Source organism: Hyperolius riggenbachi, chromosome 12, assembly GCF_040937935.1.
Source record: "Hyperolius riggenbachi isolate aHypRig1 chromosome 12, aHypRig1.pri, whole genome shotgun sequence".
Taxonomy (NCBI): domain Eukaryota; kingdom Metazoa; phylum Chordata; class Amphibia; order Anura; family Hyperoliidae; genus Hyperolius; species Hyperolius riggenbachi.
In genome coordinates, this window is record NC_090657.1 from 58,943,167 (window position 1) to 58,970,841 (window position 27,675).

Sequence of the window (27,675 nt, forward strand, 5' to 3'; positions counted from 1 at the left end):
AACTTCAAGGGGGCCAAATACTTTTGCAACCCACTGTAACTATGTGCTTTGAGTCCTATGGGGGAAAAGCGATTTACAAATGTTATTGTATTATTGTATATTACAAAGCCACTCACGCATGGCTTTTTCCTCCGTGCACAAGTGGCTTCATGTTACTTCACAGGCCCAGCCCAAACTCACACATGTGGAATTCACTCATCACCGAGGGGAATGAAGATGATTGTAGGTGATTGTGTAGCTGAGGACCAAAGTTAGGGTGTGCACTCTGACAGCTCATTGGCTATAAAGCAGCAAGCTGCATTGCACTGTGTTCTTCTGACACTTTCTTCCCATGGCCAGTAATATGTTTTTAGTGATTTGTACTTCCGTTGGATTCCTCCTGATGGGTAAGTCTTTGGATCCTATTCAAATCATTTGGGCGCCAGGCATTGAGTTGGTAGCCTGACCAGCTACTATGTAGGGTTCAGTAACACTAGCCAACAGCTATTTATAGACTATAGGCTAGTACTTACAATAGCAAATCAGCTACTCATTGAAGTCATTGGGCGTCAGAGGTTTGTTTTAAATAGTGGAAGGGAGGTTAGTGTTAGGCAGTAGGAGGGGAGGTTAGTGTTAGCCAGTAAGATGGGGGTTAGTGTTAGGCATTAGGAATGGGGTTAGTGTTAGGCATTAGGAGGGGAGGGGTTAGTGTTAAGCATTATGAGGAGAAATTAGTGTTAGACAGTAGGAAGGGACATTAGTGTTAGGCAGTAGGAGGGGAAGGTTAGTGTTAGGCAGTAGGAAGTGGGTTTAATGTTAGGCATAAGGAGGGGGATTAGAGTTAGACAGTAAGAGGGGGGTTAGTGTTAGGCAGTAGAAGCAGGGCCGGGCCGAGGCATAGGCTGGAGAGGCTCCAGCCTCAGGGCGCAGTGTAGTAGGGGGTGCACAATTTATTCAGCTGTCATGACTAATTGTGTTTGAAGCAGAAAGAAATAAGAAAAGGGGATACATGGCAGTGACTGCAAGCCAGATAACTAGAGATTAAGGTGTTGGGGAGCTTGTGGGCCCTGTGGCGCTTCTTAGTCTAATAGCAATCAGTGTGTGACGGCTGGGGTGGGAGGGATGGGGGGGCGCACTTTGGTGTCTCAGCCTTGGGTGCTGGAGGACCTTGTCCCGGCTCTGAGTAGAAGGGAGTGGGGATTAGAGTTAGACAGTAGGAGGGTGTTGGTGTTAGGCAGCAGGAGGGGGGGTTAGGGTTAGACAGTATGAGGGGGTTAGTGTTAAGCAGTAGGAGGAGGGTTAGTGTTAGGTAGTAGGAAGGGGGTTAGAGTAAGGAATTAGGAAGGGAGGGTTAGTGTTAGGCATTAGGAATGGAGGGCTAGTGTTAAGCATTAGGAGGGGGGTTAGTGTTAGGCAGTAGAAGGGCGAGTTAGTGTTAGAATTGGGTGCCAGATAAGTCTATTGTAAAATATCAGTAATGTTATATTACGTACAGTGGGTTGCAAAAGTATTCGGCCCCTTGAAGTTTTCCACATTTTGTCACATTACTGCTACAAACCTGCATCAATTTTATTGGAATTCCACGTGAAAGACCAACACAAAGTGCTGTACATGTGAGAAGTGGAATGAAAATCATACATTATTCCAAACATTTTTTACAAATAAATAACTGCAAAGTGGGGTGTGCGTAATTATTCGGCCCCCTGAATCAATACTTTGTAGAACCACCTTTTGTTGCAATTACAGCTGCCAGTCTTTTAGGGTATGTCTCTACCAGCTTTGCACATCTAGAGACTGAAATCCTTGCCATTCTTCTTTGCAAAACAGCTCCAGCTCATCAGATTAGATGGACAGCGTTTGTGAACAGCAGTTTTCAGATATTGCCACAGATTCTTGATTGGATTTAGATCTGGACTTTGACTGGGCCATTCTAACACATATATATGTTTGTTTTTTTTAAACCATTCCATTGTTGCTCTGGCTTTATGTTTAGGGTCATTATCCTGCTGGAAGGTGAACCTTCACCCCAGTCTCAAGTCTTTTGCAGTCTCCAAGAGGTTTTCTTCCAAGTTTGCCCTGTATTTGGCTCCATCCATCTTCCCATCAACTCTGACCAGCTTCCCTGTCCCTGCTGAAAAGAAGCACCCACCGAGCATGATGCTGCCACCACCATATTTGACAGTAGGGATGGTGTGTTCAGAGTGATGTGCAGTGTTAGTTTTCTGCCACACATAGCGTTTTGCAATTTGGCCAAAAAGTTCCATTTTGGTCTCATCTGACCAGAGCACCTTCTTCCACATGGTTGCTGTGTCCCCCACATGGCTTGTGGCAAACTGCAAACAGGATTTCTTATGCTTTCTGTTAAGAATGCCTTTCTTCTTGCCACTCTTCCATAAAGGCCAACTTTGTACAGTGCATGACTAATAGTTGTCCTATGGACAGAGTCTCCCACCTGAGCTGTAGATCTCTGCAGCTCGTCCAGAGTCACCATGGGCCTATTGATTGCATTTCAGCGCTCTCCTTGTTCGGCCTGTGAGTTTAGGTGGATGGCCTTGTCTTGGTAGGTGTACAGTTGTGCCACACTCCTTCCATTTCTGAATGATCACTTGAACAGTGCTCCGTGGGATGTTCAAGGCTTTGGAAATCTTTTTGTAGCCTAAGCCTGCTTTAAATTTCTCAATAATTTGATCCCTGTGAGGAAACGCGAAAAAGCCGCCGTGTGTGCCAAGAGCTAAGCGGCTGACTCCTCTGCACGCGTCTGGTTGTGTGGTGGAACGCGGAAAAGCCGCCGCATGTCCTGACAGCAAAGCGGCTGTTTGCATGCAGCAGCATGTGCTTGGTGTGGCTGGGTCTGTTAGTGCACCTAGGCAGATGGAGAGCTATGCTTGCGCGGGCCTGAATTCAGGACTTTTATACCTGCAAAGGAAGTGTCAGCTGATCAGGAAGGTCAGCTGATTCCTGCAGGACTCATGATTGGCTGAATGGTTCGGGCGGGGCAGCAGAGTCCAGCAACTATATATTCTGCTGCTTATTCAGTTGCTGGTTGTCTGGCGTTGCGATCACTTACGTGGGAGCACCCAGATCCGTAGTCAGATCCGCAAGTGTGCCGGGACCAGCTGGAGCTGCAATCCTACACTTAGCTAGTTTCTGTTGATAGCTTAAAGTACTAGTTTGATTGTGATTATCTGTTATGACCTTTTGCCTGCCTGACTATTCTCCTGAACTCTGATCTTGTACCTCGATATTTCTGATACTCTGTTGCCGAACCCCGGCTCGTCCTTAGACTCTGCTTCTGCCTACTGATCTTGTACCTCGATATTTTTGATACCCTGTTGCCGAACCCTGCCTGCACCTGACTCCGCCTTTGCCTCTTGATATTCTACTTTATCTGTCCATGTGTGTACGACCTGGCTTGTCCGACCTCGAGAACCGACCTCACTGTTGGAGGCGGTTCCCCGTTCTATCAGTGACACTTCCTCCAGAGTGTTACTTTTAGACAATCCTTCCTACTCGCAGCCTGACTCCTCCCGTCTTGGAGAGTCCAGGTCTTCGGAAGGAATCCGTGCGGTATACCTTACTGCGCTGAGGCTTAGTCCTCAAAGTGTTACTGTTACACCAAACATTACATTCTACTCAGGTGAACAGAGGTTAGCTGGCATATCGGATTATCGGTGATACTGCAGACCACTTATAATCTGGTATACATATGTATTCCCAGTGATACTGCTGCTGCAGATCACCGGTAATCAGATCCTCTCTGTGCTTCACCGATCATTACAATCCCTAACCTGTCTTGTGTGTTCTTTGGACTTCACAGTGTTGTTGCTCCCAATATTCTCTTAGACAACCTCTGAGGCCCTCACAGAGCAGCTGTATTTGTACTGACAATAGATTAGACACAGGCACACTCTATTTAGTCATTAGCACTCATCAGGCAATGTCTATAGGCAACTGACTGCACTCAGATCAAAGGGGGCCAAATAATTATGCACACACCACTTTGCAGTTATTTATTTGTAAAAAAATGTTTGGAATCATGTATGATTTTCGTTCCACTTCTCATGTATACACCACTTTGTGTTGGTCTTTCGTGTGAAATTCCAATAAAATTGATTCATGTTTGTGGCAGTAATGTGACAAAATGTGGAAAACTTCAAGGGGGCCGATTACTTTTGCAAGCCACTGTATATTTTCACTGTCAGCACCATCCGGCCCCCAAGTCACCCGGTACGTACTCCTGTGACCCTGTTGCTAATTCTTCAGTTCCTTACACTTTTTCATTTTTCCTACAGCCTACACATCACCTTCCAGAACTGACTGTCCACAGGTAAGGTAACTAGGCAGTGTTATTCACTTCACTTGTAAGTGGTTGTTTTAATGTTATGGTTGATCAGTGTTTACTGTAGCTATGTTTTCCCAGTCTTATATTATATTCAGCATTAAAATGTAGGCTTTCAAGAAGATTAGTACACCGTTGCCCTCTGCTGGCATTTTTGTATTAAAACACTGAACTAACAGGTGTCATATTTTAAAAGAACCTTCAGAATCAGATTTATTCAACAAATACGACATTTGTCGCACCAGGAATTGTTTGTGGAACACGCCGGAATTAGACATAGTGCAAATTTACAGACAGTGAATAACGAATATAGAGGGCAGTCATACAGATATGGACAATTAAAACAGGGGTGGGGGCACCCAAATGCATAAAAAATAGGCTAATAAGCTGTTAATCTTATAAACAGAGAGGTAATCTTACCTCTCTTGAAGAATTTGGACCAGTTTATTGAAAAAAGATCTTTTATTCGAACACATAAAATTGACAACACGTTTCGCGAGTGCTTGCCTGCTTCCTCGGGTCAGTGAAAAAACAGGTGCCTTAACTGCTATGGCTGTGTAGCAAGCATAATAGTTCAATGATACTGCTGCGCTCTCCAGACCTGTAATAGAAACAAGCTCCACATAGGGTAATATTGTTCAGTTTATGCACTAAAATAATCCAACTGCTCCAAGTACACCAGTGTTTTGTGCTCCCCAGGTGTCACTTCCAATTGTTTTCCTCGCCCCCTCTCACTAAATGCTCACCAAATTTTTGCCACCTCAGCTTATCAGGTGGGTCTTAGGCAGAGTAATCATATAGCCAGCTCCAACTTAGTTCTGTAAGAGAAAGGAATCTCCACATAGGGTAATACAGTTCAAAAAAACAGGATGCTTTAAACTGCAGACACTGTGCTTCAACACTAACACCATGCGAATGTGCCACTCCACACACTACACGCCGTACTTCTCACCAGATATGACCCACCGCTGTATTTGGGTGGAAATTGCGCTCTGGGATAATTTCAATCATGACTCTTGCTTTGTGTAGGGGGGACAGTCCCCCCCTCCATCACCTCTGGCTCTCCCATCTGTGCTCCCCTGCTGCATCTAAGTGGCATCAGCAGCTATAATTACCTCCATTCACCACCGGAGGTCCACCCTGGTGAATGGAGGTAATTATAGCAGCTGCCGCCACCGCTGCTGCCACTTAGATATATGCAGGAGGGGAGCGCAGAGTAGAGAGCCCGAGGTGAGGGAGTGGGGGGACTGTCCCCCCTCCCCGCTGATGTGCAAAGCTCTCCCCTCATGCTGCGACCCCTCCTGCCCCCCCAAAACGGCCATGAGCGGGCCGGGGGCAGGGGCTGCTTCCCCTATTGTTACGCCAGTGTGCAGGTTCTATTAAAGAGGGCCAGTAAAAAAGGGCGCATATGGCTAATGCATAAAAAGGGCGCCGCCATAGACTGCAATGCAAAATATCGGCTATTGGGCGCCCGACAGGAAAAAAGGGCGCCCGAGAAACAGCGGGTTGCAGCGATCGTGTTAACAAAAGTTTTCAATTACAGAATAAGGTTTATTACAAATACCGTTTACAAGTTCGTTTTAACTTTGTGGTTTACTTATTTCTTCATTTTTAAATTTTGCTTAAGGGAGCTTTTACTTATTTTTCCCTTATTTTTATAAGGGTTAGGCACCACCAGGGGGGTCTTAGGGTTAGGCATCACCGGGGGGAGGGGAGGGGGGGTTAGGGTTAGGCACCACCTGGGGGGGGGGGTTAGGCACCACCAGGGGGGGGGGGTGGTTAGGGTTAGGTATCACCAGGGGGGTTAGGGTTAGGCACCACCAGGGGGGGTGGTTAGGGTTAGGCACCACCAGGGGGGTCTTAGGGTTAGGCACCACCGGGGGGGGGGGTTAGGGTTAGGCACCACCTGGGGGGGGGTTAGGGTTAGGCATCACCAGGGGGGTAGTTAGGCTTAGGCACTACCAGGGGGGTCTTAAGGCTGGGCACCACCAGGGGGGTCTTAGGGTTAGGCACCACCAGGGGGGTGGTTAGTGTTAGGCACCACCGGGGGGGTCTAGGGGTTAGGCACCACCAGGGGGGTCTTAAGGTTAGGCACCACCAGGGGGGTGGTTAGGCTTAGGCACTACCAGGGGGGTCTTAGGGCTAGGCACCACCAGGGGGGTCTTAGGGTTAGGCACCACCAGGGGGGGTGGTTAGTGTTAGGCACCACTAGGGGGGTCTAGGGTTTAGGGATAAGTACAGGGAGGGTTCTGTGTGAGAGTAGGGATAGGTATAGTTACAGTACAATATAAACCACCAGGGGGGTGGTTAGGGTTAGGCACCCCCAGGGGGTGGTTACGGTTAGGCACCACCAGGGGGGTGGTTACGGTTAGGCACCACCAGGGGGCGTGGTTACAGTTAGGTATCACCAGGGGGGTGGTTAGGGTTAGGCACTACCAGGGGGGTCTTAGGGTTAGGCACCACCAGGGGGGGTCTTAGGGTTGGGCACCACCAGGGGGGGTGGTTAGTGTTAGGCACCACTAGGGGGGTCTAGGGGTTAGGGATAGGTACAGGGAGGATTCTGAGTGAGAGTAGGGATAGGTATAGTTACAGTACAATGTTTGTAATATACACAATTTATTAAATTATGTATATTTCCACAAAGGGGGGTCTAGGGGTTAGGGATAGGGAAAGCTTACAGTTAGGTATAATTGCAGTAAAATACCTGTCAAATCTACCATTGTATTACTATTACAAGTGTAAATATCGTTTTTTTGTTATAGACGCTATTTGATGTTTCATTTCCGAATTCATTTGTTGTTATAGACGGTATTTTGCCGTTTCATTTCCGTTTAGTGATCCGATTTAGCACTATATTTTCGTTTGTAAGCGATAAACGAAAAATATTGTTTTACATTACAACTTATAATTTCGGCTGTGTCCCGCGCCCTTTTTTCCAGGAGCCCTTTTTTGATACACGCCTATTAAAGTGCTAAGGAAGCAGTCATTATCTTGGCTGTACATGAACAATGTAATGTGTTGTGTTTTTTTTTATTTTTTTTATTAAGTACAGTATATACTGTACAAACCCCTCAGGTTCAGGGCCAGTTTAAAGAGAACCAGAGATGAAGCAACCTCATGTATTTTACCTTATAAATCAGTGGGAACATGACAGTAAACACCTAATCTGCTCTTTGTTACATTGTTCTCTGTTTAATTTGCCTGTTATCACCTCTAAGATAAGAATCCCGACTAAGCAGTCGGTCTGGCTTTGCTACAGAATAATTATAGCTGAGACTGTGTTCTTTGCTGTCTTCAAGTCCAAGCCTGCCCCCTGCTGGCTTTGCTCAGGAATCATTATAGCTGAGTCATTATAGCAAAGCCAGAATCAATGCTCAGTCCGGGATTCTTATCTCAGCTAGATAACAGACACTTTTAGCAGTGAGGATGGAACAGAGAGCATGGTAAATGTTTTCTCTAATGTTCCCACTGATTTCTATGGTAAAATACACAAGGGTGCTTCGTCTCTGGTTCACTTTAAGCAACAATGGGGCCCCAGGGCAAAATAAACCTGGGGGGCACCCCCAGCAGATAACCCGAAACAAAAATCGGCATTAAGGGACCTTTTTTGCAGCTGGTATAGTCAGGGTGTGAAGCCCCAATCGGTCGGAGCTCCACATTTTGGCTACCCCAGCCTGCATGGAGGACAAGGGGTTAAAACGTTTCAGGAGGGGGACCCCACATCATTTTTTTTTTTTTAAATTACCATACTCTAAACATAAAAAAAAATTGGGAAAATAGGAAAAAATGCTAGGGAGCTTCATACAGCCATATTGCGGCTGTATCGCAATCCTTGGCCAAAGCGATGCGACTGCGTATGGACCCCCTGGAAACCCTGTCAGGACATGTATTTCTCTTTCTTTTGATGCGTTTAAAATTACATTTCCGTTAGGTTTGCTACTAAAAGTGACATTTACGGCATTTAAAAGTATACTTTTTTCCTTCGGAACTTTAAAATCGATTTTCTCAAAAACTATAAGGTCTTTTTGAAAAAATTTCCTCTTATTCCCAATGATCTCCTTAACATATCCTGCAAATTTAGGGTTTCTAGCCTTTAAGGTGGATTTGCTATTAACCATTAAAGTCGGCGGGTTTTTAAATGTGTATTTTTTTTCCTTTGAAACTTTAAAATCGATTTTCTCAAAAACTATAAGGTCGATTTGAAAAAAAATGTTTTCCTCTTGTAGCCACTGGGGGCCCCTACAAGCTCTGGGGCCCTGGGGCAATTGCCCCCTTTGCCTCTATGGCAGCGCCGTCCCTGCTCAGCAGTGGCGTAGCTAAGGAGCTGTGGGCCCCGGTGCAAGTTTGACAATGGGGCCCCCCAAAGCACTCTATACATAACAATTGATACGGCGCACCAAAACCTGCCAATGGCAACTACAGTGTCAGAGGTGCAAGAAAAGCATGGGAAACAGTTTCTTAATGATTTCTACTATTCAAAGTATCTATAGAAGTCATTATTATGGGCACAGGACCAATAGAGAGCTAATACTGTAGTTGGGGGAGGGCCCTTTGGGGCCCCTCTGGCCCAAGGGCCCCGATGCGGTCGCAACCTCTGCAACCCCTATTGCTACGCCCCTGCTGCTCAGGTTTTGTTATGTGGGTATTTTTTTAATGTAGATTCAGCAGCGATCTGTAATGAAGAGAAACAGGCAGCAGTGCCCAGTATCAGTGGCTGCCATATGCAGGAAGCGAGCTATGATGTCACATTGGCGGGAGCAGCGCGAGGCAGTGGACGCGGCCGTTTTCCAAGCGATTTCATGTTGAAATTGATCGGGAATCGGCCTGCGGTGTATGGGAAACTGACAGATCTTGACTCGTTTTGTATAAATAAAGTAAATCATTAGTAAACATTTTTTGAAGTGCTGTTGTAATTTTCTGGAATCTCTTTTTCTTCATTGTTTGGAGTCATGTTGATTAGAGATCCTTTTCTGTACGCCAATACAATATGCACACTTTAGCATTGATTGATGATGGTGCTTGCCCATATTTGCTTATTGTGCTGCACAAGTGTAGGTGCAATACGGCAGCGCTCGTGCATGAAGAGGAGCGCGGCCACATAACATACCTAACAACCCCTTTCGATTATGTTCCATAAGGGCCATAAGGATGTGGGAATCCTCTGCAGGATCCAGAGCCTTCTCTCTTCTTAGGCATGTTTTTATTTTCACCTCGAGTACACTTTAAAAGGAACAAGAGATGAACGATTCACACAAAATAAACATATCAGTTGATAGCTTGTAAAGAATAAATGCTCTACCCGATAATTTCGCCACTCTGGTGTGCCTTTTTGAGTGCTTTTTATCCATTATTGCTCCAGGAAATATCCAATATGGCCGCCGGCTCATATTCCTTCTGCTTCCAGGTTATGAGGTGTTCTGGATGTGCTGTCTAGGCTATGTGAGACTATAGACAAGCAGGGCTGCTGTAGGCTTTCATCTGTGTGCTTTCAACTTCATATTCTGGTATGCTTTGTGGCTGCCTGTAGGAAGTGTCTCTCATAGTAATGAAACTGCATACAGTAGATAATAATGACAGGCTGCACAGACAGAGCACACAGATCACACAGCCACACTTGTCTGTTAGACAGAGATTTTTCCTGCAGCAGCAGCCCCTCCCATCTCATCACAGCTCTCAGTATGTAAAGTATGACATTTGAGCCAGGAGGGGGAAGGCTTGGGCTTGAAAAGACTCCACAGAAGAGTGACTCAGCTATAATGATTCCAGGTCAAACCTCGACTGAATAGTCGGTGGATTCTTATCACAGTTGATAACAGATAGATTAGACTGAGAAGAATAAAACTAAAAGCAGGGTAGGTGTTTACTGTCATGTTCTCACTGATAAATGTAATAAAATACATGAGGGTGCTTCGTCTCTGGTTCTCTTTAAAGGCTTCTGGACCGCAGTAATCGAAATCTATGCCCTGTTTGTGGCTGCTTATTCCTGCCATAGCGTAGATTTCAACTTACCGCGCCGTGTGGACCCGCCGATCTGGCCGCTCCTGCTGATCTCTCTCTCGCCTGTGATCACTGTGAGCCAATCTCATTGGCTCACACTGATGACAGGGTCAGGAGCCAATGAAATTGGCTCCTGACCGGCGCACAGAGCTCTGTTGTCATAGTGATGGCAGAGCGAGGGGCATGTGGTGATGGGTGAGCGGGCGTGACTGGCAAGAGTGGAGGGTATGTGCAGCGATTTGTCAGCAAGACCCATTTTTTGGTAACAGCAGTTTCTGGTCCTCAAAGAGGAACTCCAGTGAAAATAATATAATAAAAAGCGCTTCATTTTTACAATAATTATGTATAAATGATTTAGTCACTGTTTGCCCATTGTAAAATCTTTCCTCTCCCTGATTTACATTCTGACATTAATCACATGGTGACAGTTTTACTGTTGGCAGGTGATGTCAGTGGCAGGAGATGCTGCTTGCTTTTTGGCAGTTGGAAACAGCTGTAAACAGCTGTTATTTCCCACAATGCAACAAGGCTCCCACAGTGTGATGCCAGAACCATGGTCCTGACATCACACTGTGGGAGGGGTTTCACCACAATATCAGCCACACAGACTCCCCTGATAATCCGTTTGTGAAAAGGTAAAGATTTCTCATGGGAAAGGGGGTATCAACTACGGATTGGGATGAAGTTCAATTCTTGGTTACGGTTTCTCTTTAACTGAAATATATCAGTTGCTGTCAGTTATATATCAGTTGCTGTCAGCTATAAAATGAAAGGACAGCTGAGGAGCAAAGTAATGTCCATGTTTCCCTATGGCTCAAGTCGACAATATTACAGTTTACAGAGCTGACCAGGAAGCTGTTATGGGGTCATGGCCATTTTCAAAATGGAGGTCAGAGAATTCCATTGATCACAGCGGACAAATGGGACGCAGGAGAGGAGAAAGAGATTGAGGAGTAGACTACACAGGAGGTAAGTATGACGTATGTATGTTTATATTGACTTTTAATCTTCAGTTCAGGTTTGCTTTAACCCTCCTGGTGGTACACAGTTTCTGAGGCTGCATCCGCGGGAGGGATTTTTTTTTTTAATGAAAGTTGTTTTATCCTTTGTAGCTAGCACTAGGCTAGCTACAATTGTCCTCCAAGTCCTCCGCACCCTTCTGATCCACCCCAATCACCGCCGCTATACGTTACCTAGCCGCGATCCCGTACTACTGCTGAACCGCCCGCTGCCCGGCCTCCCTCAACGCGTCACTCTCCGGACTCCTCCTCCTCAGTCACTCACTTCACAGTGCCGCCCACTGCCATCCACCCACTACCACCGGACCGGTACTTCCTGAAACTTTTGTATGGGGAAGCGGGCAGAGGGGGGAGCGCTAGCGGAGGGGGTGGGGGGAATTTCCGACCCCCCCCCCCCCGCGATCGGGGCATGCTCCCCCCTTATGCCTGCGACCCCATAGGGCCCCCAAAAGCGGGATGTTCGGGAAGTTCGGGGTTCGGCCCGAACATGCCGAACATTGCGGCCATGTTCGGCGAACTTTCCCGAACCCGAACATCCAGGTGTTCGCCCAACACTAGTATAGGGGGATAAAAGAGACCGAAAAGCCCTCCTACTAATAAGCACTTCTTGGTGAAATATGCCTTCTTAAAACAGGAGGACATTTGCAATAATTCAGCTATAAGCAGGGGTGCCTCTAGCCATTTTGTCACTCCAGGCGAGAAAACCTGTGGCGCCCCCACATAATAGTAATTCAGATTTGTTTCACCAGAAAATAATCGTAATGTGGCAGTGTTTCACCAGAAAATACACTTATTGCAGCAGCATTTTTTCACCAGAATTTAATCGTAAGGCGGCAGCGTTTTGTCAGAAAATAATCGTAATGTGGAATCGTTTCACCAGAAAATAATTGTAATGGGGAAACGTTATGTCAGAAAATAATCGTGGAAGAGGGGGCAGAGGAACAGAGAGGAGAGAGGGAGAGACAGCACAGCACTAAAGCACAGGTTTACAGCTTTACCAGCCTACAGCCTAACCAGCTTTTAAAGAAAACTCTAGAATCAAAAGAGCAGGGCACATTCTAGCAGTTATAACAGTACTGGGAGTCTGCACACAGGACAGGAAGTGTTCTCAGCATACCTCCACTTCTGCCTGTGCATGCAGCTTATCATCTCTGGAGCAGAAACTTCCTGGCTCCCGGAGCTGTGTTGATGTCTTGTGCGGGGGCGGGGCTCCAACACGGACACATCACATTCTTCTCTCTCTCAGACTGCATCTGTCCCCTGGCTGTCTCGCTCCAGTGTCTGTGTGCAGCCAGTGACAAAGGTAGGGGGTCAGATTGTCGGGGGCATAAGCTGGCTGGCTGCTGGCTCCTGGTTTGACTGGCAGGGGGCGGAGTTAAAGGCTGGCCCACACGAGGTAAACACTTTACCCGTGTGGCTACTGAGAAGAAGGGGCGCAGCTTTAAAGGAGGAGCCTGGCGGAGAAGAGCAGTATTAATTGCTCTATTGGCTGGGGAGAAGGAGGGGGCGTCTATGGAGGTGGAGGCACTGCTGAGCACATGGGGGTAGCCTGCCGAGCACTGGAGTCGGGAGGTTATATAATATTTTTTTAAAAAAAAAACATGGTCTCGGTAGCAGCAGCGGGGGAATGCGCCTGACCACCTCATGGCGCCCCAGGCAACCGCCTATACTTGCCTGGTGGGTGAGACGCCCCTGGCTATAAGTGATTATTTATGGTTACCCACAATGCACCACTACTGAATATGCAAATTATCCCTTTTCACCCCTGTAAGCCAGACAAGCATCCAGAACCGCTGGTGTATAGCAAGCCTATAGCTTTAAATATTACACAGCCACACCAACCCCACATGTAGACAGCCTGTTTCGGGATTTTGGCCCTTTTCAGTGCATGGCAGGAATTGATATGGCTGTATGGGGTAGGGCTTGGACCAGTACAACAGAGTAACCGAGCAAATTTCACCAAGCATTGCTTATTATTAGGGGGGCTTTTCGGTCTCTTTTATCCCCCTATACATTCCTAGTGGTTTGGGTCACCCCGAGCTGCTTGGTTACTCTGTTGTACTGGTCCAAGCCCCATTCCATAGAACCATATCAAACCATAGCTGAATTATTGCAAAAAAAAAATCTGTTTACTTCATACTGTGAGAGTGGGACGCAGTACCGCATATCATCCACAAGATGGCAGAATTGACTAGTCTATTGAAACGTCTTTCTCAGCATACAAGTCTATAGAATATTACTGGCAATGCTGCATTTAGGAAAATAGCTGAGCAGAGTTCCATAGGCAAGGATGGAGGAAGTATCAGCAGTTAACCTAACAATGTACACAGGAGCGTCACTACAGGGGAGCAGCACCTGCGACTGCAGAGCTGTAAGGGGGCTCCGACTACTACTTCACTCCCTCTGATAAAGGTGTCCATGCTCCAGATCAGGTGTTTCTTATGGCTACACTTGTTATAGGTGTGAAGACTTTAATGTTCACAGCTGTTTTATGACCCCTGCAAGATGGGCCCCCAGGCTGTGAGGGTCACCAGGGGGAAGCAAGGGAAAGGGTGTTAACATTGGGGGGCCCCATCAAAGTTTTGTGGGGGGCCCCATGATTTTATTGATAAGTAGAGATGGCCCTAAACAGTTTGCCGGTGGGCAGTTCAGCATTTGCATTTAATGCAAATATTTTTTGTAAAAAAATGTGGGTATGCATTTAACATTAAAGTCAATGGCCTCCGACTTTAGCGGTTAATAGCAAAGCCCCCCTGTACATGCTAGAAACATCACATTTGCAGGGTAAGTTAAAGTGAACCTCCAGACTAAAAATCTACTCAGCAGCACTGAACTTTATTTTTCTTACCCAAGCCTCATTTTTAGCTGCACAAAAGCTAAGCTCTGCCCCATCAAAGAAATCTGCCCTGGCATTTTTACCCTGATGCTGTGCAAAGCATGATGGGATTTCTGATGTTGTTGTTCTCGTTCGGCTGTTTTGGTGCCAATTTGTTTTTTTACATTTTGAATTTGAGATTTGATATTTGAAGCCTAACGCGTGCAACTTGGAGAGGTGCTCAGGACACAGGACAGCTGGAAATGCTCCCTGTCACCTCCTTTCAACCAAAAAGATGGCTGCCCCAATGAAATCGCAAATTGCCTGTTCTTTTAAAACAGGGTGGGTAAGAGATTATATTACCTATCTATTTTAACCGGTTCAGCGATGCAGTGCCAAAAATCTCATGCATCCGAGCAATGTTCACCTCCCATTCATTCGCCTATAACTTTATTCCTACTTATCACAATGAATTGATCTATATCTTGTTTTTTCCGCCACTAATTAGGCTTTCTTTGGGTAGTACATTTTGCTAAAATGTATTTTTTTCTAAATCCATTTTAACAGGAAGATTAAGAAATAAATGAAAAAAATTCATTATTTCTCAGTTTTTGGCCATTATAGTTTGAAATTAATATACGCTACCGTAATTAAAACTCATGTATTTTATTTGCCCATCTGTCCCGGTTATTACACCGTTTAAACGATGTCCCTATCACAATTTATGGTGCCGATATTTAATTTAGAAATAAAGGTGCATTTTTTCAATTTGCGTCCATCACTATTTATAAGCTTATAATTTTAAATAATATAATAACATTCTCTCCTGACGTGCATATTTAAAAAGTTCAGACCCTTGGGTAACTTTTTATGTTGTTTTTGTTTGTTTTTATTGTATTTTTTTAATTTATTTTTTATAAAAAATGTATGTGGGTATTTTTTGGTGTGGGAGGGAAACTGCCTATTTTAAATGTAAATTATTATAATTCTTTAATTAAAAATGTATGTGGGTGCAGTTTACTATTTGGCCACACACAGTGAAAAAAGTCCTGGATGCGAACGATCTCGCATCCAGGAACTAAAATGCTGAGCAGAAGTTTCCTGGGGGCAGAAATACCGCGCTCTCTGGATAGAAAGTGTCAGTATTTCTGCGGGGAAGTTAGATCGGTGAATGGGAATCGCGCGCACCACGCAGGCAAAGCAGCAGCGCCTATCTGGGCGAGAAAGCTCGTCCAGATAGGCCGAACCGGTTAATTAACATATCTAATGTAACTCAATGACAATATGTTTGTTTAGGCTGAAGTTCCTCTTTAAAGAGAGTCTGAAGCGTAAAAAAAAATTACCTCTTTTTTTAGGCAGTCCTCTTCAGCATTAATGGCATAGCTGAAACGCTGCTATCCCATGGCAAAATGAGGCCTTAATCACCCCGAAATCCCCGGGCCAAATTGCAGGGCTCCTTCCTGATAGAGGCAGAGCTTAGTGCTGTAGCTCTGCCTCTCCCCGCATCAATCCCCGCTAATCGCCACCTCTTCCCACCCCTCTGTTTTCTTTCACTTAAAGGGGCGGGGAGAGGCGGAGATCTGCGGAGATTGATGCAAATGGAGGCAGAGCTACAGCGCTAAGCTGAGGTCTAGATAAAACGTAGTCAAAATGTAAGCTAAGGTCATACACGTGAAATCAGATGACTGAGGTACAAAGGCTGAGACAAGGCTAGGTCGTTTAACAGGCTAGGGTCATACACGGAAGATCAGATGGCTGAGGTACAAAGGCTGAGACAAAGGCTAGGTCGTTTAACAGGCTAGGGTCATACACGGAAGATCAGATGGCTCAGAGGTACAAAGGACTAGGGTAGAGAGTGGTCAGTAAAGCTAAGATCAAAATCTAAAGTCAGTCAGGCAGTCGCATTAATATAAAATAATTGAGTAACGAAGTCGCATTGAAATACAATAACAAGTATATCACAGAGTGACAAAGTGCCCAGCAGACCAGCGTACTGATTGCTATTACAGGCAAGGACTGAATGTGAGATAAGGGCTTAAATACTTTAGAGCCAGAGCAAGACCGGCCCCTAACCCCCAGCAACCAGTCAAGCAATCTCCAATCAGAGTGTCAGCTGACACTAAACCTTGCGACGTCTCAGTGTGTAAGACGGGCGTCTGCCGGCAGACGCCTGCCCACTGACGTCACAAGGGACTCCCCTAGCGTCCTGGTTGCCATGGACGCTGGGGACGGGATCGGAGGAAGTGCGTCGTCCTGAAGAGGAGGTGCCATGACGCATACGCGAACCCACCGAGAACGGAGCATTGCTGGAGCCAGCAGGTGAGTTTCTTACACCCGGGCAGCAAAATCCATGACTTTGAGAGTTGTGGATTTTTGCCCCGGCATTTGGGGGTGATTAAGGCCTCGTTTTGCCGTGGTAAAGCGGTGCTTCAGCTATGCGATTAATGCTGAAGAGGACTGCCTAAAAAAAAAGAGGTAATTTTGGTACTTTAACCATTTCAGCCCACAGGGATTTTTCACCTTCTGCATCAGAGCAATTTTCACCTCCCATACATTCGCTATTAACACCTCCCATTCATTAACACAATTTATTGATTTACATCTTGTTTTTTTTCCAGCACTAATTAGGCTTTCTTTGGGTGGTACATTTTGCTAAGAATTATTTTTTTTATAAATGCATTTTAACAGGATTAATAAGAAAAAAATGGAAACAATTCATTATTTCTCAGTTTTCGTCCATTATAGCTTTAAAATAATCCATGCTACCACAATTAAAACCTATGTATTTTATTTGCCAGCTTGTCTCGGTTATGACACCATTTAAATTTTGTCCCTATCACAATGTATGGCGCCAATATTTTATTTGGAAATAAAGGTGAATTTTTTCCGTTTTGCGTTCATCACTATTTACAAGCTTATAATTTAAAAAAATATTCGTAGAATACCCCCTTCACATGCATATTTAAAAAGTTCAGACCCTTAGGTAACTATTTGTTTATTTTTGGTTTTTTTTAATTGTAATTTTTTTTTCCATCAAAAATTTTATTTGGGTAATATTTTGGTGTGGGAAATAAACAGTTAATTTTTAATGTTATTATATGTGTAAATTGTAATGTAAAAAATATGTAAATGTAGTTTACTATTTGGTCACAAGATGGCCACCTTGAGTTTATTTTTTTCTCCTTGTGCTTCTCGATCACCGGAAGCACAAGGAGGACGCAGAACATTTTATTTACAGAAAGACTGAAGCCTCTAGTAAGAGCGCACCTTCTCCTGTCGGGCTCAAATCGCTTGCAAGGCAGCCACAAGAGCGCACTCAGTAGGCAGTAGCAGTGTTAGGGCCAGTTCACACTTGTAATAAAAACGTATCCGTGGCTCCGCTTTTTGGGCCCAGACCAAAACCGGAGCCGCCTGACCAAAACCAGAGTCACGGATACCAATGTTAAAAATAGCTGCCTTCTTCACCCTCTTCAGAAACAGATCCGCAGGCGACAAACGGGATCCGCTTTGAAAAACTGAACGCAGGGTCTGGATTTGTTGGGACTTCATGTAGGAGGAGGGCAAGGCAATAAGAAAACGGATCTCCCTCTTCACGGGCTACTTTGTATACAAAAACTAGAGGGAGATCCGGATTGCCATGCTGGAGGGGGTAGCAGCCAAAAGCAGAGGGGCAGCGGGCACAGCGGTGAGGACGGGGTCAGACCCCCCCTCACCTGGGTGCCCCCTTCCACGCTCCTTCCGTGCTCTCCTGTGTCAGTTAACCAGTACACTATTCAGCCACTAAATAAGTATCCCTAGTAACTAGTAACCTAGTAAGATTTTCGAACATTTTTTTTTGTTCAGAGCGCAGGAAACATCTTGTCCCCCATGGAGGCTGGGATAGCCAGAATGCGGAGCCCCCCTGAGTGGGGCTTCACACCACGAGCTATACCAGCCCACACGATCCATGGTATGGGGGGCTCTAAGGAAGAGGGGCAGCCAAGCCTTCCCCACTTCCCCACAGCCCTTGTCCAATCCATGGACAAAAGGCTCTTCCCCACCTCCAGTGCCCCAGGAGGAGGTAAGGGCCGACAATGCCCAGGGGGGTTCATGTTGGCATTTGAGAGTTCCCTTTAAGAAGGGGAGCCCCAGATGCCAGCCCCCTCCCCAGGAGAAATTAGTATAGGGGTACCTTGTATGCCTTACCCATTTCCACAAAGGGCTAAAAGAAATAAAAACACAATGACAAAAAAAGTCCATTATTTTTCTTAATTAACCATGAATACTTACCTTTAAAAAAAGTTCCCACGCCAATATCTTTGGAAATGATCCCACACCAATATCCTCTTGTAAACTTGATTGAAGATCACATGCCACCACAAACTGCCGCTCTCCTCGCTGCGCTAGATATACTAAGTATTGCTACAGCACAAAGCATCTTTACATTTCCCTCCAGGGCACTCCATTGGTGTGTTAATAGATCAATGGGGAGCCTTGTAGGGAAATTTTTAGATGCTTTGTGCTCTAGCAATACTTAGTATAGCTTGAGCTGCGTCCCTGCGGGGCTCCCACTCTCCTCTCTGCTCACCGCACCTACAGCTCTCTTCCCTTCTACATACATAACAATTTTGTTGATGATACATGTACGGGAGCTTTTTTATTAACGCTTTCCATGAGAAAATTTATGCTTGCTCAACACACCAAGAATTTGGTTTTTAAGCTCATTTAGCTTCCTTTTATCCTTTTGGCGCCTCTTTTCTCCTGCATAATATTGAGTCCACCCTGGGTGGAGGGTTGAACCCCCTTTTTCTCATCTACAGAGAGCGACTTCTTATTCCTGAGTGGGGTCAGGAAAATCTCCCCACCTGCTGTTACAGTGGTTGCCTAATGGTAACCCTGGTTTGTGAGTATTCATATTTACTCTATCTCTAGTAACCATTTACCAGTACATATTACACTATTGAGGCTCTTGGTGTTCCTTGGTTTTAAACCTAGCAAGTCTGGCTTTGCAAATCTGGCCTGATTGGCTATTCATGAGACAATGCTCATGCAAATATGCATTTGTTTTCTCATGCCAAACTATGCAGGGTCAAAAAACCAATACCGCAAAGCGGTCGCCCTGCGGGAATTAGTTCATGCTGCAATAGCACTATCCAGGAGCGCCACGGGGAGGCTTCCCAATGCCCCCATACAACCGGGGGGACCGCGGGGTCCCAGGTTCTCTCACTGCCTAGGAACCACAGCGGCACTCCGGAGGGGGAGGCTGCCTGGCGCAGGTGACCCCCCCAAGAGTGGCCAGCGCCTGAGAGAGCCGTCTGCACCCACCTCCCAATATTAAAAACAGGCACTTACCTTAACGTCCATTGCGTTCTGCTACATGCGCATTAACTTGGGGGTGCCACATGAGAACGGAGTGAAGCATGGGTCACCCCGAGCTTTAGAGCTCAGGGCTGGCTCACATACAACACTCCAGAGGGGGGGGGGAGGGGAGGACAGGCACAGACAACTCACTCCAGGGCTCACACCACCAGAGCAAGCCATCAGCCACCTGCCTCCAAAGGATACAACTACAAAAAATGCTTTCCATGAGAAAATGTATGCGTGCTCAAACACCAAGTTTAACCCTAGCAAGTCTGGCTTTGCAAATCTGGCCTGATTGGCTATTCATGAGGCAATGCTCATGCAAATATGCATTTGCTTTCGCATGCCAAACTATGCAGGGTCAAAAAACCAATACCGCATAGCGGTCGCCCTGCGGGAATGAGTTCATGCCACATAAGCACTATCCAGGAGCGCCACGGGGAGGCTTCCCAATGCCCCCATACAACCAGGGGGGCCGAGGGGTCCCAGGCTCTCTCACTGCCTGGGAACCACAGCGGCACCCCGGAGGGGGAGGCTGCGTGGCGCAGGCGACCCCCCCCCCCCCCAAGCGTGGCCAGCGCCTGAGAGAGCCGTCTGCACCCACCTCCCAATAATATTAAAAACAGGCACTTACCTTAACGTCCATTGCGTTCTGCTACATGCGCATTAACTTGGGGGCACCACATGAGAAAGGAGTAAAGCATGGGTCACCCCAAGCTTTAGAGCTCAGGGCTGGCTCACATACAACACTCCAGAGGGGGGCGGGCGCAGACAACTCACTCCAGGGCTCACCTCACACCACCAGAGCAAGCCATCAGCCACCTGCCTCCAAAGGATACAACTACAAAAAATGCTTTCCATGAGAAAATGTATGCGTGCTCAAACACCAAGTTTAACCCTAGCAAGTCTGGATTTGCAAATCTGGCCTGATTGGCTATTCATGAGGCAATGCTCATGCAAATATGCATTTGCTTTCGCATGCCAAACTATGCCGGGTCGCATTTTTATTAACCACTAAAGTCTACATGAAATTACGCAAAAATTACCGAAAATTATGGTTCCTAATAATGCTTCGAAACAAAATTAATTACGATTTTACCCAAATTTGTGCTCATCACTACCTAGAAGGGGCAGTAGGTGGCCTGGATTCTCCAACAATGTGGAGGTCTCTTGCAGAAGCCAGGGAAGACCCCGTCTAGTGATGTAAACCTTAGAATTTTTAAGGTCCCCACAGGGCTGGTTCTAGCTACAATGGGACCCCAGGGCCGAGGTAAGCTGAGGGCCCCCTTCCCCTTCCCAAAGCAAATTCACCCCCCAGGGCCCCCGAGCCAGCTGCTGCCCCCTCCCTTCCTCCAAGATTATTCACTCTCCCAGCTTTATTGAGCTCCCCAGTGCCCCTGCAAAGTTTTTGGCAGCATACCATCTAACCTGTCCCTGCAGGCGTGCTTGTCCATAAGTCCGTGCGCTCCCGTCTTCATTCTCCCAGGGGCGCTTCTTCTCAGTGACCCGACGCAAGTGATCAGCAAAAATGCCTAAATTCTTTTTGCATTAATTTTCGTTAAAAGAATTTAAAATTTGACTTTTGAGCCGGGAATGCTATGGAAAATCATTTTTGTAATACTTTTTTTGAGTTTTTAGCGATTTTTTGCTTTTAACTCCTGCATTGCTATTTTTAGCTCTTAACTCGTGAGTGGTAAGCGCGGCAAAAATTCATGCAATTTTGGCGAAAATTTTGGCAAATTTGGCACATTTTTTGGCGAAAATTCACATTGTGAAAATACAATTTATTCTTTTTTTTTACAATGTATTTTTGCAAATATATTTTCGAAGTCAAAAATAGCATTTCATACTGCGCAACGCATGTATGCATTATGTAATAATGGCACAGGTGAGTTGCTATGCTGCCAAACACTTTGCACGGGCTCCGAGCAGCACAAGTCGGGGAAACCTGGTGGGCCCAGCAGCACTTGGCGGCCATGGGGCAGGGGCGTAACTAGGCTTAACAGGGACCCTCTCAAAAATGATAGCATGGGCCCCTTTTGGTCCCCGAACCACATGCAGGTCACATGATCGGCAGCTGGCAAATGGCAGCAGAGAGTGTTAAGCAGCTTCTGAAATCAGGAAAAAATTACACACGCTCCTGCACACAGTTTTTGTGAACGAACTGAGAGGTTTTTTTTGCTCATAAGCTGCACTTGCGGTTGGGGAGAGGGAGGAGGAGGGGCCTCCAAAGCCTCTGGGCCCCCCTACGATGGCGGGGGTCACAGGGGTGATTGCTATGCCCATGCCCTGGGGCAACAGCCCATGTTGCCCCCATGGTAACGCTGGCCCTGAGTCTGCATGAGTATTCTATGGGGGAGGGGGGCACAAATGCGTTCAGATAGGTTTTAAATGGCAAGCATTTGTGGCAACTTGTAGCATTCAGCAATCCAACAAAAGGATGAACAAGGAGAATGGCATTTTCTTTGAGTAGATCCAGATGGGAACCAGGTTAGGAAGCGGTGGGTCTGTCGGCACATAAATTCTCCATATTAACAAAGGGAAATTCTTTGACAGTTTGTGTGCATGAGTCAAGGTTAATGTTAGGTGATTTCACAATTCATTTTTCTATATATAGATCCTTATGGACTTACCTTCTGGAAATGTTTTTTTTTTAAATCTTTAACTATTTGTAACCAGGGCCCGTTTATGGCGTAATGGGTCCCTCTGGGGCAAAGGTAACCTCCTGCAGCAAAGTCAGCCCCCGGGGCTTCTGAGCTGGCTGACATTCTCTCCCCTGATCTCATATGTCCCCTGGGGGCCCCTGAACCATATTTTAGCAGCATTGTAACTCACCTGTTCCAGCACACTGCTTATTCTGTGCTCCTCGTCTTTTTCCCCAGCGCTGGCTGTTTCTTCCCCATGGCCTGACGCATGTCACTACACATAACATGCGCCAGGTCACTAAAAAGAGGCAGCCAGTGCTGTAAATTAAGACGGGGAGCACAGTTCAAGCAGTGTGACGGGACAGGCGAGTTACAACAAGAGCTGTAATAACAGCGCAGGAGATTTGGGCGCTGTGCATCGTTATAGCAGCGCACAGTGAGTAACAAAAATTGCTATTTTTACCTGCTAGTTCGCTCCAGTAGTCTCATTAGATGTAAACCGCTGCATCCCCGCCGCAAAGGGAGGGTTTTAGACCCCCAAATCCCGGAGCAAACATCCACAATCATCTTGGCCATGGATTGTGTTGCCCTGAGAGGCAGAGCTTTCTGCTGTAGCTCTGCCTCTCCTGACGTCAATCGCCGCACGGATCTCCGCCTCTTCCTGCCCCTCTCTGTGAAGGAAGACTGAGAGGGGCGGGGAGAGGCGGCGATCCGCGGCGATTGACATCAGTAGAGGCAGAGCTGTACCTGAAAGCTCTGCCTCTTTCAGGAAGCGCCGGCCGGATTACCCCCCGGGGATTTGGGGGGTCTAAAACCCTCGTTTTGGCGGGGATGCGGCGGTTTACATCTAATGAGAGTACTGAAGCGAACTAGAAGGTACAAATAGCAATTTTTGTTCGCTTTAGTCTCTCTTTAAGTTACTTTTAAAACACAAATTTGGCCGCCAGCTAAATGACATCATTCCCGCACCATCCATGTGGACCTGGAGGGAGAATAGTAATTAACGCGCCGGTACTTGTGCAGGAGCAGGGTAAGCCGTATATTGGCTATATCCTGCGGCAATTTCATACACAGCAGACCACTAAACTGTCTGCTCCCACCGGCCGCATGTGGTCCGAAGAAACCAAGTGCAAAACTCCCAAAATGGGGAGGAGAAAAAAAGCATCTGATTAAGTTCCATCACAGCCAAGAACCGGAGTATTTTTATGGAGTTTGTGTATATAACCTTAATAGTCTGTATTTTATTTTTTTCTATTGGATTGTCCTTAAATTTCTGCAGCTAGCGGCCATTCTTATTGATTGCGGTAGAGATTCCCAGAACCGGCAGGACGTGTAAGTGTCTCGGTGATGCAGTGGGGGGAAGATTTAGCTGCTGCGTTTAACGATTACCTGTCAGTAGGCTGGAAATGGCTCGCTGCTCTGGGAGGTGTTACCTATTCCAAAATAAACGTACAGCTTAGTGGCTAATGATGGGGGAGACCTGACGCAAATGATATCGCGGTCCAGCAGCATCCAGCGAGAACGCCAGCGAGCCTGGGATAAGTGGCGGTGCGGTGATTATGTAATCCCAGCTTCCGTCCTTATTGTCAGTGGACCCTGCTACTAGCAGCGGAGTAATTAATAACTACGTCAACATGGGAACAATAAACGTTTATCTCTAATTGGCCTGACAAGGGAAGAGCCGAGAGGAGGAGAAGGTGGGGGGGAGGCTTAGAACCACTTAGCTGCCTGTTTTTCACATATGCATTAAATGAAAGAAAACCGAAACAATAATCTCTTGGATCTGGCAAGAAGGCCGTGATGTAACAATGCAGGACGCAGACACTGGCGGCTCCAGCTTCAACTTTTTGGAGGGCACGATGGCTGGCTGGTGGGGCCCATTTGGGTGATCAAAATTGATGTTTGTATGAGCTGTCGATTTTTTTTTTTTTTTGCCTAACTCAGGTAAAAAAATTAAGGCTAACTAGTTCAGCAATGATAGGAACCAAACGTAAACATCACAAACAGAACTCAGAGGCTTTTGAGCAGAACAGATTGTCCAATTGATGGTGCTATTATGGAAGAAAAGTTACCTACAGATGTACTTGGCTGGCATTTTTTAATCCTTACTTACTATAAAGCTGCTCCTGTGTGGACAGATCACAGGCAAATCATTCCAGCCCCAGCCTGTGTCTGACCACTCTACAAGCAAGGGGAAGGGGTAGAGGCAGGAAGGAGAGAAACACTGTGTGTGTGTTATTCCTTATCTTAGTAGCTAAGAATTGCTGGAGACTAGAGCTTGTATTTTACAGACAGGTCTTGAATCAGGATTATACCATTTATTGGTTAATTTAAAAGAAAAAGACAGTAAGCTTTCAGCTAGTAAGCCTTCAAACTCTATTCCTGTTGACTGACAATGTTAGAACACACAATCAGAAGGAGGTTGAGAGATTGTTTTGCAAATAGAAGTGTCATCCAGATACATTAATTAAAGAGGATCTTGCAAGGATTGTAAATGTGTTTATGGCACACGGATAAGACCCTTGGTTTATTCAACACCTACATAGACTCAGGCAGACATGGAGAGCCGTATCCTGTTTAATGTATGATGCTGGAACCTGGAAATATCTGTATATTACTGAGCAGGGAAGGTCACTGTGATTCCTGGGGGTGGTGCGGGGGGAGTACAAGAAAAAAGAGCGCTCCTCTGGTGCATTAACGTTTAATCTTCAATAGACACACATACAAGTTGCACTTACAGTGTGGTAGAGTGTAATGAGCGCATCAAAGGCCTGCCGGCAACTCGTCTCCTACTCCTGCGCCAGAGCGACAGGAGCGATGGAACAGCGTGGAGCGGGGTGTGGTTGGCGGGGCCTCGTCGCGCCGTAGCCGTCTGACACCAGAGGAGCGCTCTTTTTTCTTCTACTTTTGCACAGAGATGCTGGTACCACCCAGTTATAGGAGCAGCACCTGGAAGCATTGTGACACATCCTAGTGTGAAGGAAGCGCAGGACACAGTTCTCAGGGTGGTGGTGGGGGGGCCTGTCTAAGGGCTGGTTCAGACGGACGTTTGTGCGGCGTCGCGTTTGGGGGCGTTGCGGCGGCTGCGCGGTCAGGCTTTCAGTAGCCTTCGCATCGCGTTCCGATGCGGTCGCGTTTTTTCTTCCCCTAGGGGGACATTAGCCGTCGCGGTTGGCCGCTCCCTGGAAGCTACATGTCACTTCCAGGGGCAGCTCGAACGCTAGCGAAAATCTGGACCCGAACGCCGCATTCGTGTACACGCGTGTAAAAGCTCGGTGTAAACGCTACCATTCACTTGAATGGGAGCGTTTAATGCCAAGTCCCGCAAGCGTCCGTCTGAACCAGCCCTTACAGGCTTTCTCCAGTTGTAGGGATGGATGTAATTCCAAGCCCGACAAAATTCCAAAATCTCACGAGGAACGTCTAAACAAATTGGATTGCGAGTTTGTGTTACGAAATGGCGAATATAGTTTCGCACTAACATACGATTAGCCCTTTAAAGCAAACCTGAAGGGAAAAAAAATATATGATATAATGAACTGTATGTGTAGTACGGATAAGGGACAGAACATTAGTAGCAAAGAAAAGTCTTATATTTTTTATTTTCAGTTATACAGTATAGCCTTTAATTTTATTTATTTATTTTAATAGCATTGCATCTTTCTGTCACAGTTCTAGCTGTAAAACACACTCTGTCTATGAAACAAAGCAGAAATGATGATTTGAACTTTTGTGCAGTAAAACCTTATCTTAAGCTGTCACTCACTGTTTCTTGCTTCTTTAAAGGGACCCTGAGCAGCGGCAAAAAAGCAAATCTGGACTTACCTGGAGCTTCCTCCAGCACCCTTACTACTAGATACTACATGGTACCTTGCCAGGGAGAAGAAAGCATGTGAAAGCCCTCCCACATTCCTGCTCCTGATTGGCTGAGGGCAGTTCAGTGTGACACAAGGCTGAGAAGGGAAATACACCACACCCCTCTGCAGAAGCTGCTGAAATACGATGTATGCTGTGTTCACATGTGTTTACAAAGCAAGCTACATATGACAGTGCAGTTTCTATGAGAAACAAAGAGTAAGGGAGGAAATGACATTAGGATTTGATTCAGTCAGAGGCAGTAAAGATTGAAAATGCCTGGAACAGTTTTCTCTGTATTCACTATATACGATTCACTAAAATCAAAATGTGGACAGTACAATACATGTGTTATGTAAGTAGAACAAGTATTCATCTACTTATATATGTGTTTTTTTCCCTGGAATAGTATGGCTATTCCTCCTGCTTTAAAGAAGAAAGAAAAATCCTGGCCTGCTTATTTTTTTGTCATTTTTTTGTTATTACAAGTCTTCTTCTCCGGAGTATGGTTTGGTAATAAAAGCAGACGCACAGCCCTGACAGGCGTATTATCCATTTAACTGATCTACACTGTGAATTAAACAGTCAGGAATAGTTGCGGATTAAAGCCGCGAATGTCACAGTGCCCCGTTACGTAGGATCATTTGTATACCGTGAAAGCTCCGGGGATATGTTTTCTGTCTCATATGATATAATAATATTAATCTCCGAGCACTCACATTTTTTTTTGTACTCTTTCTGCCAAAAATAAAATGCAGTTCGTGGAAATGTCGTTTTTGTTCCTTCATCTCCATAACGTAGTACAGAAAAAAAAATGACAGCCAGCCAAAAATCAAAGTCGCAGCAGCTTTACTTTAAACTGATATTCCATATTCGTTTTTTTTAAAGGCCATAAACATAGATTAGTGCTGCGTAACCCTTCTTGTCATTTCATGTTATTAAAAATGATGGATCCGTCTCAGTTTGCAGGCAGACTAAGAAATTCCACACTCGACAATACGTTTTTTGCAAACTGTATTTGGAGTACTACTGACATCCCAAAAATGCCCACGTTGATGCGGTGAGTGGGAGCCCTGTTGTCAAAAAATGATTATTTATTTATACAGTGCTGACAACTTTTACAGCACACGATGGGCAGGGTAACGCCCGTGTTATAACGCGGGCATAATGCAATGCAAATTCTGCTTATTACATTGTGAAAGTTATTTGCCACAGCATAAAGAATTGCTACAGTATGTAATGTGCTAACTGTCTCCAGTGGATCAACAATAAGAAAAGCAACAGAAATGGACACCAGGGCCGCCCGCTATGTGGCTAATAATAGTGATATTGACGGCGCCCGATATGCTGCAGGGGTTTAACATGTGTGTGGGGGGGCCGAGGACGAAGGAGCGAAGGTGGGGTTAAAGTTAGGCACTAGCAGGGCGGGGTGTTAAGATTAGGCACCACGGGGGGGGGGGGGGGGGGGTGTTAAGGTTAGGCACTACTGGGGGGGTTAAGGTTAGGCACTACTGGGGGTGTTAAGATTAGGCACTACCGGGGGGGGGGGTGTTAAGGTTAGGCACTACTGGGGGGGGTTAAGGTTAGGCACTACTGGGGGGGTTAAGGTTAGGCACTACTGGGGGGGGGTTAAGGTTAGGCACCACCGGGGGGAGTAAAAGTTGGGCACCCCCAGGGAGGCAGTGG

General features: G+C 46.1%; 1 long non-coding RNA gene across 1 annotated transcript; it reads left to right on the plus strand.

Moving 5' to 3' along the window:
- The first annotated feature begins 277 nt into the window (after positions 1-277).
- On the plus strand, positions 278-26,749 carry LOC137541447 (uncharacterized). Its single transcript, XR_011025164.1, has 3 exons — positions 278-386; positions 4,272-4,306; positions 25,921-26,749. It is a non-coding gene; the product is annotated as an uncharacterized lncRNA (long non-coding RNA).
- Positions 26,750-27,675: the final 926 nt, after the last annotated feature.